The following is an 11971-nucleotide window of genomic DNA, read 5'->3' as shown; positions in this document are numbered from 1 at the left end:
GTGACGAGTGGTGTTTAGAAACCAACGTCTGGGTCCTAGATGTGTTCATTTCTACTGGGATATTTCTGCTTCTGGGCCCACTCTGTGGTCAGAGCTAGGAAATATAAATATATACTTTACTTCCATATTTATTTCTGTACTATTCACCTATATTATAAACTGTTAATTCACACTGGTAATGCCAAACCCATTTCAGTACTGCAGGATTCATCTAACATTTTACCTTTTTGTTTTTGTTTCTTCCTTCTCAGTTGGTGATCAGTCTGGCTACCATTATCTGAAATATATTTTCTCATGTATTGAATCACCCATATGAGCCAATCTCCTAACCACCCCCATGCTGCCCCACCACTCTCTCCAATGCTCTCCTCACAATGGCTTGTGATGACCTGCTGCCATAGTGTTATCCCTGTTGCCCTGCTCTGATCGCATCCTTATATGGACCACCATTACATTTTCACTTGTGAAAGCAATTGATTCTGAAAATAAATAGCACAGGAACCTTTTCTTTGCTAATAAACAGATCCTATGTGAAATCAAGAAATCACTCAAGTTTATTTAACTTTTTAATATTTGAATGGTGGTATTCAAAAAAGTATCCAGTCTAAAAACACTGTTGGCTTTTAAAAATACATTTAAAATATCTTGAACAGGCAATAACAGGAGTAAATCACAAAAATATTATACCATGCAAAAACAAAAACCAAACCCATGTATGAAAGGAGTCTTTACATACTGTGTTTTACATACTGTGCCCACTTTGGCACCATGTATACTAAAACTAGAACTGTACAGGAAAGATTAGCATGACCTCTGTGCAAAGATGACACAGATTTATGAAGAATGCCTCTATGTATTTTACCATGCTAAAAAATAATAAACTAGAAAGAGTATATATTATAACATTTCATCTAGATGAAATCTGGAAATAGGAAAAATTGAATCTATAGTAACAGATAGCATACCAGTGGTTGCCTCATTCAGGGGGATTTGCTGCAGAGGGGCATGAGGGGGAACTATAATGGAAATGGAAATTCCATTTTGGGGTGATAGAAATGGTCTATAACTTGATTATAGTATAAATTTGTCAAACACTTGAAATGCATACTTGAAATGCTTTTTATTATATGTAAATTATATTTCAACTAAATTGATTTTTAAAATATTGAAATTATAGAATTCTAAAGAGCTAGAAAGGATCTAAGTGTCTCCTACTTTTTCAGATGATAAAAATTGAGGTCTAAAGAGGCTAAATCATTAGACCAACTAGTTGGAGGATAGACTTAAGTTTTCAAATTTCAACTAGTTCAGTATCTTTCCGTGCCTGTGTCTTCTTTCTTGACATGACAGGATGCCTGACCAGAAAAGTACTCTGCAAAATATCAAATTTGTGTTTTTCCTTTCACAGTACAGGTTAGGGTAGAGAGTGACAGAGGGAAGCTTTACTTAGGATAGGCAAGCAGTAAGGAGCTCTGAATGGACATTCAGAAAGGGAGAGAGGCATAGCAGGACTTTCTGTGTTTTACTATAAAAAATTTTTTTAAACTGCCTCATTTTTTGCAAGTGGTGCTTGCTGTAGAGAAAGGAGAAATGGTGGTTCTGGAACTGCTGCACATTGAATCCTCCTGACCCAGCCCTCCTGTGACTGTGTGTGACCTGCTCAGGTTGATTGTGAAGAGTGGGCCCTTGGGAGGCCAAATGTGGAACATCCTTGGCAAACAAACTAAGTTATCTTCCTTGCTCAGCCTCATAGCAGGAATATAGACCTACAAGGGCCTCATCTACAAGCAATGGACAAGCACTGCCTTTTGGATCAAGGGGGATGGCTTTCCAAAAGTGACAGTGTGAGATGAGAAACTATGGCATTAGCCAATTGATCAGGCTCTAATTAAGAGAACATAGCCCACTATAACCTGCACAAGTCATTGCTTGTGATATCTGGGCAATCTATGGGGGAGTGTTCTCCAGGTGGGATATAATGGGCATCCTGCTAAAAGGGCTTTGGGTGGTTAAGCAGTTGTTTGAAAAAAACAAAAGCATTGCAAATACATAGGTACTTGAGTTTGTGAAGCAGGTTATAGTAATTTTACTGGAAATGTTAATTCATCCATGCAGCAGTATTTATGAGCATATACTTACTGTGTGTCAGTCCTGTGCCAAGAACTAGGGATAGTGGCTACACTCCTAGAGTTCAGGGGGTGGAGATAAGATACTTCACAAAATAGACTGCTGTGCAGTGGGGAGCATGAGTTCCAAGAGGAATTCAGAAAATAGACCCCTAATCTACCCATCAGGTGAGGGGAGGGAAGATCAGGAGATGCCTCTCCAAAGAAAGTAACATTTGAGGTATAGAGCTGAAGTAGAGGCTATTCATAGGAAAGGGATGGCATTGTTCTAGGAAGGTGGAGACAGAATAAAGAAAGCCTGGAGATAGGATTTGAATCTCTCATGGAAAAGCAAGTGTAATAGTTTGATGCACCTGGAATAGAGTCAGAATAGCAGGGAAAGATGGAGAAGGCAATGGCACCCCACTCCAGTACTCTTGCCTGGAAAATCCCATGGACGGAGGAGCCTGGTAGGCTGCAGTCCATGGAGTCGAGAAGAGTCGGACACGACTGAGGGACTTCACATTCACTTTTCACTTTGGTGCATTGGAGAAGGAAATGGCAACCCACTCCAGCGTTCTTGCCTGGAGAATCCCAGGGACAGTGGAGCCTGGTGGGCTTCCATCTATGGGGTCACACAGAGTCAGACACGACTGAAGCAACTTAGCAGCAGCAGCAGCAGGAAAAGATGTGAGATGAAGCCCTGGAGACATAGGCTTTGATCCTAAGGACAATGATGAACCACTGAAGGGTGTTAAATGAGACAGTGGCATGAATACAATGTCTAGAATATTTTTTCTGTTTTTTTTTCTGAAAAGAATGGACCAAAGAGACTTGATATACATGGTGACCATTAAGACACTTGTTGGATTGAGTGAGAATGATGGAGGGAAATAGATTTGAGTTAGGAGAGACAGGACTTCCCTGATAACTCAGTTGGTAAAGAATGCACCTGCAATGCAGGAGACCCCAGTTCAATTCCTGGGTCAGGAAGCTCTGCTGAAGAAGGGATAGGCTACCAACTCTAGTATCCTTGGGCTTGCCTTGTGGCTTGGGCTTCCCTTGTGGCTCAGCTGGTGAAGAATCTACCCACAATGCAGGAGGACCTGGGTTCGATCCCTGGGTTGGGAAGATCATCTGCAGAAGGGAAAGACTACCCACTCCAGTATTCTGGCCTGGAGAATTCTATGGACTGTATAGTCCAAGGGGTTGCAAAGAGTCAGACACAACTGAGTGACTTTCACTTTAGGAGATACAACTTTTCAGGACTTGATTGGGTTTTAGGGATGAGGGAAGAGAGAGAAGTACTGGATGATGCACAGTTTCTGATAGATGATACATCGGAATAATTATAACATTTTTATGCATATATGTGGAGAATAACACTCTAGGCAACCCTTGCTATCCAAACTCAGGAACTTGATATTCAAGAAAATTTTTGGATAATTTCTTTTTGTCTCAGTTCAGTCGCTCAGTCATGTCCAACTCTTTGTGACCCTATGGACTGCAGCATGCCAGGCTTCCCTGTCCATCACCAACTCCCAGAGTTTGCTCAAACCCATGTCCATTGAGTTGGTGATGCCATCCAGCCATCTCATCCTCTTTCTACCTAAACTCCTGGTATTAGTTGAAACTCAAGAACAAATAGATTTGAATAATGTGATTTCTTTGGATTTCCTACCTAAATCTAGGAACAGAATTCAGGATTTAGATAGTAGCGTATTTGTAGTATATTTATTTATTTTTAATATTGTCCTGGTTGTACCATGCAGCATATGGGATCTTAGTTCCCTAGCCAGGGATCAAACCTACGCCCCTTGTAGTGGAAGTGCAGAGACCAACTACTAGCCAGCCAAGGAAGTGTTCCTGGGTTCTGTTTTTTCGTTTGTTTGAATTTGGTTGTGCCGGGTCTTTGTTGTTGCGCACCAGCCTTCTCTAGTTTTGGTGATCAGGGATTACCCTTTGTTGCAGTGCATGGGCTTCTCATTTTGGTGGCCACTCTTGCTGTGGAGCACAGACTCTAGGGTGCATGGACTTCAGGAGTTGCAGCACGTGAGCTCAGTAGTTGTAACTCCTGGGCTCTAGAGCTTGGGCTCAGTAGCTGTGGCACACGGGCTAAGCTGCTCCACAGTAGGTGGAATCTTCCCGACCAGGGATCAAACCCATGTCCTCTGCACTGGCAAGTTGATTCCTATCCACTGTACCACCAGGGAATCCCCTGGTTCTACTTTTTAAAGAAAGTTTTGTTTTGTCATGTTCCTTGTCATGTAGGTTCAATATTTTAGATTTAAAAATTCTATATAATGAGATATGAAGTTTATATTTTAATCAGTTGGTATTTAGGAGAGAGCTCCCAAGACATATGGCATATTAAATGTATTTGTATGACAAATTTAAACTTTTAAATATGAATAGCTCTATTTTTTAGTATTTTAGTTTCACATAATTGGCATGTTAAGAACTAAGGAAATATATTTTCTGTCAAGGGACCAATTTGACAAAAATCTATTATCTTTACAAAAACCAATACAATTTTTAAAATACTCAGTGCCCATTGTAAGATTTCAATAAAGAAAACAAAACAAATTTGATTTTAGTAACAAAACACTTTTAGCAGAGTTTTAAAAGAAAAATTCCATATTCACTTCTGATATAACAAGGACTTTTATCACTATTTGACTTATATGACTATCATATTTTTTTTTCTCAAATTTGACTTAAAATGTATGTGAAAATATCTGAAAAATATCAGTGATGATTCTCTGGTATTCCAACATAGTTTTTCAGAGTCAGAGGTGACAATATATATCAAATGTCAAGGACATTTTGAGATTTGTGAGGTTTCAAAATGTTGAAATATGACTGAAAACTGCAATAATATTTATATGGGATTGGATAATAGGAAAATAATTTTAATGTTTTCTCTCTTAGCAAGAATTCCATCACAAGAGTTCCCTTCCATAAAGCAAAAACATAAGTTTTTCTATAGACCACCAGACACATTTGGACCTCTATCTAGGCTATGTAGGTTTCAGATAAGTTTATACTTACATGTAATGTATCTATCACCTACTTCTCAGCATCTCCTAAACTCTCACAACATCCACCCCTCTTCAATTAATGCCTCATCCCACTCCATTTTTTACTGAAAAAAAAAAAATCCTTTCATTATATATATATGATTTACCTACACCTGCAGCCACCTTTTCCTTGCCTCCTGCATCAAAATTGACTTTGTTTCTGCCTGGATCCTTTGGGTTGCCACCTTGCCAAGAATGCCACTCCCCTCTCCTACATCAGCTCTATCAGGATATGCCATTCCCAAATACGCCTTTTTGGTATATTATTTTCAGCCAAAGGCACTTAAGAAACAGCAGATGCAGAAAGAGCTCCTTGACCTCCTTTTTTTTCTACCTAAAAACAGGCCATAAAATTTCCCAAGAGATACATGTGTTCCCCATCCCGAACCCTCATCCCTCCTCCCTCCCCATACCATCCCTATCACTCTTACATAACTTCTGGATAATATATAAGATAAAATAAAAAATATTTTTAAGTAAAAATAAATAAATAAAAGCATATTGCAAATATATCAGACTGCAAAAACAGTTTGTTGGGCAATTTAATTTGTTTACACTAGTACTTCTTTACTGAAACATATGAGTCAGCTTATAGCATAAAATAAAATATCAAAATATAAATCAGAAATGTAAAATTCAGGATGAAAGTAATGTAAATCTAAAATAGAAAGTTATGATTCAAGAAAAGATACTAGAATGAAATGATCTTTAAGGCTCTAAGGCTGAATATTTGCTTCTAAACTTCCTGGTAGTCAAAGTGACAGAGAAAAAAAAATCAGGTCCCTCATTTTTAATTTTCTAGAATAGGGAAAAAATTATACTACATCTCTAGAGAAAGTAAAACCTTTCCTAGTGTTTTCTCTACAACATGTTTCTTCTAGAGATAAGTTGAATATAATTTAAATCCTGTGTAGTTTACTACTTTGATTGGCAGCTGTTTATTATTTTGAATAAATATTGAAATGTCTGTTTTCATGAAATTAAAAAAAAAATTTCCCAAGAGAAAAGTGTTCTCCATGTATCAGGAAGAGAAGAAAACCCTTATCACCATAGACTGGGAATCAATGCTGAAACAGATCTCTACAAACAAACTTACTACATAAAATAACTCATCTATTTCAGCCTGCCCCCATACATGCCATAGCCACTTTCTTATACTTTACTATACCAGCTCAAACCTCTTTGTCATTTCTTCACAAGTTTATTGTGTCTTTGTCTAAAAGTATAAAAGCTTTCTTCTAATCTGGTCACTTCTTCTTATCTTCAGTCTCTTGTGAAGGGGCCATGTGCATGTAAAAGTTTAACAAAACTTGTATGCTTTTCGCCTGCTCATCTAAACGTCAGTTTAATTCTGAATTTGAACCCAGAGGGTAGAGGAGAATTTCCCCCCTCTCCACACCCATCAGCTTCAAAACATGTCTCAACTCATACTTCAAATCATTCCTCTTGACTCAACATTTACCCTTCAGACACTATTCCATTTTGCCATTCTCCCTCACAGAAAAACTTGAATTTTTCTTCAGCAGTGGTCTTCAAAGTTTTTTTTTTGTTTGTTTGTTTGTTTTGCCTTCCCTGGGAGATTTGGTAAAGCTATGTATCCCCTTGGCACATAGCTTTTCAGTTTTTAGTTTCCCCTTGGCAAACATTTTTAGTTTAACATTTAAATTTTTTCATGCTGTTTATATAGTTGGAAAGGCTGTAATTTCCAGAATATTGTATGTATTGGTGTTTTAACACTGCCACATTGTTCTTTAAAATATATTCAGTACATCTAAATATGATACTCATCATTCACTAAAAAACCAAAAACAATTTAAAAAGCTCATCTTTAGCACACAAATTTTATTATTTAAAATCAATAAAATTATTAATTTTAAAAATAATTATTCATTATTCTTTTTAACTCCTAGTTCTAATTTACTTCCCTCACAGAATTTTACCCTAATATATCTTTTGCTTCAAAGTCTTTTATTGATTACCTGTCATACTTCTTTGAAAAACAGTATATAAAATTAACATGTTTACAGTTTTCCTGTGACCAGAAGCCTCTAAAAGTTAAACAGTGTCTCATGGGTTCATTGTAATTATTAAAACCATAACACAGCAAAATCACACTGAAGTAAAGTTTTATTAGAAATTCTATCTTTTTAAAAAAGTATTTATTTGGCTACACCAGGTCTTAGTTGAGGCATGCGGGATCTTTAGTTGTGGCATGCAAACTCTTAGTTAGGGCATGTTGGATGTAGTTCCCTGACCAGGGATCAAACCCAGACCCCCTGAACTGGGAGCCTTAGCCACTAGATCACCAGAGAAATTCTGGAAATCCTATCTTAATGAAGCAAGTAGACTTTTTTTTAATTGGCTTACATATTTTCTCTCATTTTTTGTCTTTTTTTGGCCTCATGGCTTGCAGGATCTTAGTTCCATAACCAGGGAACAAACCTGGTCCCTTGGCAGTGAAAGCTTGGAGTCCTAACCACTGGATCACCAGGAATTTTCCTGATTGGCTTATATTTTTGAGCATAGCTTACTGCTCAGAACGCTGGGCTCAGCATCAGTTTACATTCCGATTTTTCATTTTTATGTGATAAGAAACTTGTTCACATTACTAAGTAGAAGTAGAAGAAATTGATACAGCAATATCAATCATTTCTTTGGACTCTTAAGTTAATGCCCCAAATGACTCTTGTACTGTCATCACATTGTTATCTGTCATCTTCAATTTGGTTGAAAGGAAAAGACTATGAAAACACCCAATGTTCAAAATAACTTTGAATGTCCGGATTGGGGAGACTCTTCTGAACAGGCACTGTTGGGTCCTGGCTGCAGTCAATAGTTTCTGCTTTCTCAATTCATTGTTCAGTGTTGTGAATTGTCCCCTTTGCTTGTCATCCCTGGACATTTTACATCCTGGGCAACATGCTATTGTTACACAAAGAGATGTATGCCTTCTTTTGTAAGAAAGAGAAAAGGAGTGACTGTGAAAGCTGACATGGGAAAGGGGAAGCTGTACCCGTAACACAGGCCTGCTCTTGGGAGTGGTTTTAGGAAAACACAATTTTAGAAAAGAGTTCATATGAAACTGAGGACCTGAAAATTGGTCCCTTGGAAAGTCTTTGTATGCCCTAGTTTGAAGGCTACTGGTATACACATGCTTTTTCTACTGACTCCTATTCTCTTAAAATCCACCCTAATTGCATCTCTGTCCCCACAGGCCACTGAACATGCTTTAACAATGGCCATCAACAATATCCACGTTGCTAAATTCCAATAAACACTACCTAAGAAATAGTTAAAGCTTCAGGAAAAAAGATAAAAAGAAATTCTAATGTAGCTATTAAAGAATTTACCCTCACAGTGGTCAAACACAGTAAGTGCATTTTATAACTAAACATTAATAAAGACCAGGATACAGGATACACTAGTTTAAGGACAGATCGCCTGGTCCAACTGGCTCCAACCAGGAGTGTCGTGGTGGTGCAAAGCTGCATTTACACAGCCAAGGCTTCAGTCCATTTTCTGAAATATGCTATCCTATTAGAGCTTTGATGAAGCATCTGGCTAGGTATGGACAGCTGAAATGGTAGGAAAAGCTGAGCACTTCGAATAAACCTTGGCTCAGCCATCACCATCTCCCCCACTTTGTAGCAGGTACCATCTGACATTCCAAACTTATTTAGAAAAATACATTTAAAATATGAAGGTAATGCTTGGCAGGACTTATTTAAAAAATTCTCTGGTCCCTAAAGAAACTTCTTCGGGCCATATATAACCAGCTATTGAACACAAGATGCTTTTCAGGGTGAGGAGAGTGGAGCTAACATTATAGCTTATTGGGGAAAAGGTCTTTGAGCATCCAGAACCACCTCTCTAAGGCTTTAAAAACCTTGGGCACTGTCTCCAGAGCTTTCAAAAAGTCTCACAAAATGCAGAAACATGACTGGTGCAGCATCCTTTTGGGAGTCAATGGTACCTTTTGGTAAGGTTTAATTCTCCATCTCATCAACCAAACTGGAAAAGCATCTTTTTCTCTGTGAATAATAGATTCCCGCCACCCCCGCTCCCCAGCCTTTTCTTTTTACGCGTCTCTTTCTCTGTCTAGTAAGTATATAGTTTACTGTTAAACTCCTGACACGTTTTAAAGTCCTTTATCATCTATTTCGTCCTCAATATAAAGCATCAATTTGAAACACTCGCTTTAGATACTGTTTAGAGAGGCTGTGATGAATACCCGCTGATGTGATGCAATGGGGTTTTTTGTTTGTTTAAGAGCCATGGGAAGAAGTCTGGTTTTGTAGTGGAATTCCTTCTTCAAGTCGGGGACGTTTTCCAACAGCAGGTGGCCAGGTGATGCTCACAGCGTCCGCAATGCACAGGTGCAAACGGCCTTCAGTTTTTTGTGGGAAATGTCCCAGTAGGACGGGTTTAGGAGCATGCGCAACAGATGTTCCGTTAGGAAACCGCTGAGCACGTGCACACATGCATGCGCTGTCGGATCCTGGCTCCTGTCAACCGCGGCAGGAGAATCGTGTGTAGCTCACCACCTCCCCCCCCCCCCCGCCCACCGCCCCCCGACGCCTTGACCGGATTCCAGACTCCTGGAAGAAAGGCTGGCATATTTGTTTTTATGACTGGAGTTTTAACATCTGTTTTTCCTTCTTGAATAATTTCCCCCCAAATACAAATATATATTGAATACTCATTGTAAAATATCTAACAATTTACATTCAAAACCCACTAGAAAAATAGGCAAAGAACCAGGGAACAAAGACTTCACAGAAAAATGATTACAAATAGGCCTCAAATATACAAAAATATGTTTAGTATCAGTTGTAATGAAAAAGTGAAAGTGTCCTCTTTGCGGCCCCATGGATGGTAGCTAGCCAGTCTCCTCCGTCCATGGAATTCTCCAGGCAAGAATACTGGAGTGGGTTGCCATTCCCTTTCTCCAGGGGATCTTTTAGACCCAGGGATGGAACCCAGGTCTCCTGCATTGCAGGTGGATTCTTTACCAATGTAGCCACCAGGGAAGCTGCGGAGTTACTGTTATGTACTTACTGGCTTGGCAAACAAGAAAATGTCTGGAGATACACTCTGTAAGAGGATATGGGGAAACAGGCACTGCCTCAGTGCAGATGGAAGAGGAGAATGTCACAACCCTTAGTGTTTACCAAACTGTAGGTGTATTTACACTTTGATTCAACTAAGTCCGTCTTTGAGGAATTCTTAACTATAGTCACACTTGCTTACATATGAAATGATGTATGAGCCTGTTGGTTGTAATTAGGTTGAAAATTACCCAAATAACCATCAGAGGGCTAATTTTAAAAACTGTAATAGATATGGACAGTGGAGCATTATGCAGCTGTGAGAAAGAATGAGGAAGTTCCCTGTGTACTGATATGGAAAGATCTCCAGGATGTCTTCCTAAGTTAAAACACTCTTGTACTTGGGCTTTTTAACTTAGCAAGTAAGATATGCCTTTTGTGTAGGAGAGGAGAATAAGATTTTATGATCCTTTCCTGTTTCCATATAAATAAATTCTGGGAAGATACACAGAAAACAATCATAATTTCTTGTGGGATGGAGGGAAAGACAGGGTGAAGGACTTCTCGATGCATGTGTTATAATTTATTGGTTTTTGAACCAGGTGAATGTTATCCATTAGAAGTAAAAAATTATAACTTTTAAAATATTCAGAAATATGTACTATAAAAGATGAAAACTGTCCCCTTCCTTCTAAAGATAACTACTATTAATAAGACCAAGAGCTTTGGTTTTAAAAAACCCTTTTCCAAGACTTCCTTGGTGTTCTAGTGGTTAGGAATCTACCTGCCAATGCAGGGGATACAGGTTTGATCTCTGGTCCAGGAAGATCCCACATGCCACAGAGCAACTAAGTCCCTGTACCACAACTATCTTCTTCCAACATCTTACTTGATTTAATCTTAAATGTATTTAAAAATTTTAATTATCATACTGAAATGAACTGAACTGAATTATCATACATGTTACTTACATGCTTCAGAAATATGAAGGAAAGGGTTTTTTTAATTTTTATTTATTTAAGGAAAGAGTTTTTAAAATTTTTGGCTGTGTTGGGTCTCCATTGCTGCGTGCAGGCTTTCTCTAGTTGTGGAGAGTGGGGCCTACTCTTGATTTTGGTGCTGGAGCTTCTCACTGTAATGGCTTCTCTTGTTGCAGAGCATGCGCCCTAGAGCATGCCTTCCAGTAGGTGTGGTGCAGGGGCTTAGTTGCTCCGTGGCATGTGGGATCTTCCTGGACCAGGGATCAAATCTGTGTCCCCTGCATTGGCACATGGATTCCTAACCTCTGGACCACTAGGGTAGTTCCAGGAAAGGGTATTTTAAAATCGAAAGCTCTTGGTCTTTTATATTTTTAAATTTATCCACCATTTATATTTGTTAGCCATTTGAATATCCTCTTGTGTGAAGTGTCCATTCAAGTCTTTTGCCCATTTTCTGTTGGGTTGTCTTTTTCTTATTACAGAAGTTCTTTATACTTTCTGAACACATTTCCTTTGTACATAAACACTTTTGGCTTCTTTTTTCACTTTAATTTATTTTGATGAACAATAGGTCTTTATAAAAAATTTACTTATTTTTAATCAGAGGATAGTTGCTTTACAATACTGTGTTGGTTTCTGCTGTATAGCAACATGAATCATTCATAGGTGTACGTGTGTCTCCTCCCTCTTTTTTTTTTGTCTCCTCCCTCTTGAACTTCTCTCTCACCTCCCACTCCCTCCCACCCCTCTAGGTTGTC

The 11971-nt window shown here is 38.6% G+C and overlaps 1 non-coding gene across 1 annotated transcript; it reads left to right on the top strand.

Moving 5' to 3' along the window:
- The first annotated feature begins 751 nt into the window (after positions 1 to 751).
- LOC138990030 (U6 spliceosomal RNA) lies at positions 752 to 859 on the top strand. The gene has a single exon (XR_011466207.1). It is a non-coding gene; the product is annotated as a U6 spliceosomal RNA (small nuclear RNA).
- Positions 860 to 11971: the final 11112 nt, after the last annotated feature.

The sequence above is a fragment of the Bos mutus genome, chromosome 11, assembly GCF_027580195.1.
Source record: "Bos mutus isolate GX-2022 chromosome 11, NWIPB_WYAK_1.1, whole genome shotgun sequence".
NCBI classification, from domain to species: Eukaryota; Metazoa; Chordata; class Mammalia; order Artiodactyla; family Bovidae; genus Bos; species Bos mutus.
The sequence above is the reverse complement of the archived record's forward strand: the minus strand, read 5'-3'. Positions and strand labels throughout refer to the sequence as shown.